The sequence below is a fragment of the Rosa rugosa genome, chromosome 6 (assembly GCF_958449725.1).
Source record: "Rosa rugosa chromosome 6, drRosRugo1.1, whole genome shotgun sequence".
Taxonomy (NCBI): domain Eukaryota; kingdom Viridiplantae; phylum Streptophyta; class Magnoliopsida; order Rosales; family Rosaceae; genus Rosa; species Rosa rugosa.
In genome coordinates, this window is record NC_084825.1 from 12,567,855 (window position 1) to 12,573,473 (window position 5,619).

Below are 5,619 nucleotides of genomic sequence, written 5' to 3' on the forward strand. Positions count from 1 at the left end.
CTGTTGAGCCGCCAAATTGGGCTATCTTGGGTGTTTTGGCATATGTGGGTCTGACGGTTTGCAAAATTCTAGCGGTAAATGGACCAGGTCGTGCCGCAAAGAGTGGATTATGCGCTAGTGGTGATGTGCCAGCCTCAGCCCTGAGTAACCTTTCCTCTAGCTCCCGCATTTTTTCCAGTATCAAGGCGGTGGCATCAACAGTCCGTCTAGGCATGTGTTGGTTTGGTGCCACAATCTGTTGTCGTGGGGCCAGCATGTTTCCAGTTCCTCTTTGTTGACCGGCGCTGAATGAATTATCATATTGTTGCTGTGAGTCAGCCACCTGCTCTTGTGCTACCTGTAGTGGGGGTGTCGGTCCTAATCCCGCTAGTTCAGCTGGGTTTAGGGCGACATCCATTGGGATTACCGGTAGCGGTGCTGCTCTTGTCCCTGTGCTTGGACTGAGCCTTGCACTTTAGGAGTGTTCACTTTGGCTTGGTCGTGCATTTGTTCCTAGCGCTTTCTTCAGCTCGTCGAATTTTGATAATAGCGTCGCTACTTGATTTTGAGCTTCCGCCTTCTCCTTTCGTTTCTTTTCTTGCTCTATGTTTGCATTGTGCAAGTCTGCCAAGGCTATTTCTAACATAGCGGCAAGATCCCGGCCTTGCGCTTGACGGCTTGTGCCAGTCTGATTTTCCACGACAGATTGTGTTGGGAGTACCTCGGGGGTGTTGAGATTTTGGCCGTCCACGTTAATTGGTGTGGTGAACAATTCACGGTTGACGGTTGATGGATTGGTAGGGTTGGGCTGAGGGTTGGTGGCTTTATCTGCTTGGTCTCCAACGCCTTCGCCGCTTCCGCTAGCCATGGTAGGTTGAATGGAAAATGACTCTTAGTTCAGTTTCCCACAGACGGCGCCAATGTTAATGCTCAGAATACCGCCATATGAAGTCGGCTTCCGATAACGTGGACAAGAGTCCAATCTTCCGATATATGTGTGATTCCGGAAATCCCGCTAATCTGTTAAGAGAAATACAACGGCGTCAAGAGGGGAGACCACGGTTGGCGGTCTTCGCTTCTCCGATGCTAAAGTTAAACGATGTACTTGTATTGACAAATGTAGCGGTAAATAGCTATTTAATGCGTAATCAATGAAGAGAGAGAAGTGGACCTTTTATAGGTGACATAATGGGTTACCTCAGTCTTGTTTTCGATGTGGGATTGATATACTTCGGTTTGCTGAGTTTTGGTCCTTTCTGCAGAGACAACTTTGGGTGGCGCGTGTCGGCGCATCAATGCATGTTTCGGCCAGGAGTTGGCTTGTTGGTGGAGGTTGTCTTGCTGTGTTTCCGGGGGTTATACCATATAAGTCATTCCGACAATGTGACATGGTCAAGTCTTAAGTGCTGATTATGGCCGGCAGATGCTATGTATGTACACGGACTGGTGACCGGATTCCGGCATCTGATTTTGTTGCCCCCTAATAATACTCTGTAATCATATTATTGCCCCCCAATACTCATATTATTTCCCCCCAATAATCATATTATTACCTCCCAATAATCATATTATTGCCCCCAATAATCATATTATTGCCCCCAATAATCATATTATTACCCTCCAATAATCATATTATTGCCCTCCAGTGAATTGCATAAACTCTCAAAACCAAAATGAATACACTACAGGCACAATTGATCAATTTATATGTTCAATTCTATATGTTCATTTTTTTTTCCTTCCCCAATTCTACATGTTCATTACTTGCTTGTAACATAAAATAAAGCCACTGATATAAATTAAAACTAATTCCAAAGTAAGTGCCTTTACACACCTTCATTATTCTAATCACAAAATAAAGCCTAGTCATCTAACAACAAATTTAAAATTGCTCAGTGCCTTAGTTTGACTCATTTGACGTTTAGTTGGACATACAATTGATCATTCCCTATACTATTCCACTTCCTTTCTCAACAGCGCAAAATCGCATTGATCCTCTCGGAAGAATTCAAAATCACTAGACCTCACGAAGACGACGACTGGCCCGAACTCTGCAAATTCAAAACCAGGCACAGCTCTAACACTCGCTTAGCCGGAAAAAAAAAAAAAAAAAAAAAAAAAAAAAAAAAAGGTAAAACAAACTGAGTATGTGCGTGTGCGCAAAAAGAGAGAGAGAGTCTGGGAGGACCTTCTGAACTAGTTTTTCCCGGCCGACGATCCTGAATTTGTTGGACTTGACGGAATCGTGCGCGGACGACTTGTCATCTTCCTCAGCCAGTCAACCTTGTGCATGACATCATCGGTCTTCTTGACGGCATCGGCCTTCTTAGATCGTCGGAAGACGACAACGAGCGGCGGTGGGAGTAGATCTTCTCCACGAGCGACGCCTGTGTCATACGTCGGTGGGAGTAGATTGATATGCTAAAAGTAAGCATCCAACTTAACCCTATAAAATATCATCGTTAGTATATGGTAAATAGGGATCGTTCAAATCCGGGGATTTAGGGTACACCTGTCATTGTAAAACAATTAAAGAATTAATAAAAATACAAAGTATAATATTTACAAAAATATATACAAGTAACGAAATAAAGGGGGATTTTAACAATTGGTTTTCGAAAATTAAAATAAACAAAACAAAGAAAATACCAAAACACATATACAAGAATGAAACGTAAGAAACAAAGATCAAAACTAATTCCATAAGATTAAACTCAATTCAAATCCTATAATTGATCATCTAAGTCATGAGAAAGAAGTTGATCATGTGAAACATTCGAAGCAAATGATTTCCCATATTTTACTTTCCTTTACTAATTAACCTAAGTGAAAGAACCTAGATCAATCCTATTAAACATGCAATCAAAGTCTAGAAAGTTAGCTAATCAAAACATGTTCAACGCAAGAAACATAGAGAAAGGTTATCAACTTAAGTGCACAACCTAGTATGAAAAAGTTCATCTATTTACAATCCTTTTCAATTAAATTCGACTTTTGTCCAAAGCCTTTACTACTTTTGATTTAAGTTCACAAAACTATTAGGTGAATCGTTTACTTAAATCTAGCATCAATTATATGTAAACCCTAGATGTTTCGAACCATATAAGATAAACACACAAAAGATATCAATCAAGCAAATTTAATTGAACAAACTCACATGAGCAACTTGAGAATCACAATCATAGGAATCAAAAATTTCATTCAATCATAAGACTTGGGCTTTAAACTTTGCCCTAATGTTATTGTTAACTAGAAACAAATCCAACGAAAATTAAGCAAGGAAAACCTAAAAGGTTACAAAGAAAGAGAACGAATTACACCTTGAGTTGGAGATGGAGATGGAGAGCTTGACGTTGGGTTCTTGAATCTTGGAAGCAAGTCTTCAAGGTGGATGATGGAGGCTAGGTCACACGGCTCCTTCTTCTCTTCTTTTTCCTTGCTTGAAAACCGTGGAGCTTGCAACTAGAGAATGGAGAGAGGGAGAGAGACTTGACATTTTTAGTGTGAATTTTCTGAATGGGAGGAGATAGAAAACGTCAAAGAAGGGGGAGTATATATAGGGGACGTGAACTTGGTCTCCAAGCTTCATGAATCTTCTATTATTTTCCCAAAAATTATTAAGTTATGCCACACAGCTCCAACCAATCACGTAGCGCCATGCAAGCCCTGGTGTGTCAACCAACCAATCAAAACTCTCCAAAATTAAGTCCATATCCCTTTTAATATATTATTACCGAAATATATAGGATTTTTTTTCTGATTTTCTTCACCAATTTCGGCAAAAATATCTTTAGAAAAAGTAGGGAACGAATCTAGACTTGTTTTGAACATTTTCTTGTTGCACACACTTCTTCTTTCCTTAAAACTCTCCCTAAATCTTCTCCAACGCCATCTTCAATATATTTTCTTGATTTTCACGTTATCCCCTTGGTATATCACGGCAAAACTCAAATAAATCCTCCAAAAATATCTCTTATGCGTTACAAACCCTAATTTGTTTGGGCTTTTATCCATTTTGCCGAAATCCACAATAGTCTAGAAGATTCTTAGGCCTCCATGTGTCATCTTCAAGCCATGAGGTCTCCTAGTGCCTCCAGGAATCTTCCTCCAACGTTAATTGCCTTCGTTTTTCCGCTCAAGCTTCCTTGTTTGCTCAGGAGTTTTGCTTTGACAAAGTTTCCTTTTCTGAACAAGGTTTCCTGGTCGAAACAGGATTTCCTGGTTGGACCAGGAAAACTTCATTTCTTCGTTTCAGCTCATTTATGCAGTCCTTGAGCTCCCTCCTACGTTCTCTAACTTCTCTTTCCCTTTTTGAGCTCATTTCAGCTTGTTTGCTCCATAGGACCTGAAAATAGAAACTATTACTAAAAATGGAAACTTTCTAAAAATAGTAACTTTCGTAAACAAGAAGGATTTATTTAAGGAAATAACTAAGTAAATATGAGGAAGAAACAGTTAAAACGTCGCATTAAAATGCTCCTATCATAGATCGAACAGTTTCAGAGGGATAGAAAGAGAGACAGGAGGGGGAGATCTGGCAGGAAGGAGAGGTGGGCTTCGTACTCTGGTTCCGCAGCTGCCATGGCTGAGAGAGAGAGAGAGTCTGAGGGGAGTAGTTGTTAATTAAAATGAGGGCAATATTGTCAATAGATGTTAGATTGGGTAAATGGGAGTAAAAAACTCTTAGTGGAGTAAGTGGGCAATTTTTAGGCTAAAATTGGGTAAGTGGTCACGGCCTCTTCCAGAATTTATATTATTCGGAACTGGGTTATGAGACTGAATTGGGTTTTGATCAGGTGGGCATGCTCCAGGGTGGCAAAATGTGCAGCCTCATGATCCTCAAGTTCAAGATGCAGCCAACCATGCTATGAAGAGCCTTCATCAAAAGTCCAATTCATTGTTCCCTTATGAGCTTTAAGAGATTGTCCATGCTAAGGCAGAGGTCAGTAGTGATTTCCTTGAATGTGCTTTTTTCGCTTATCTATCATTTATTTGTTGAGCTCAATAATTGGAGTAGCTATTGGTTGTGTTTAGCTGTAAGCTCCATTGAGTATTGGGTGATATTTTGTCGTCTTGGTTTGTCTTCGCAATTGTTTTAATGTGCTCCAGGGGAAGCAAAAACTCTATACATCACTATTACTAAAGTTTGAGAAGGAAATTTGCTTTACGTTTGCACTTTAGGTCAACTTATGTCCATCATATGTAGGAGCTACAAGTAATTCAATGTACTTGTTCAGCATGCCTCAGAGCCTTGTAGATGGTTGAAGAACAAAGAAACTCAAATATAGATTTACCATTTTCTTTAGAAGAAATATAGATTTGCCATTAAGAATCAAACATTTGTGTCATGATCAAATGCTCGTAATTTTCCTTCATTATGTGTTTTTTTTTTTTAGACTACATGAGAAAGACTGATTATTGATTACTCATGTTAAAATTGTGTGAGCAGGTGATAGAAGATCATGCCAAGTTCAACATTGCCTCTTAAGCTGGAGAGGGGAGACAAAGAAGAGAAATATAAAGTTGAAGTGCACAAGTCGGTTGCCCTATGCCTAGAAAAGACCAAAAAAAAGGATCCCTCACTAGAAGGGCCCTGAATATATATATATATATATATATATATATATATATATATATATA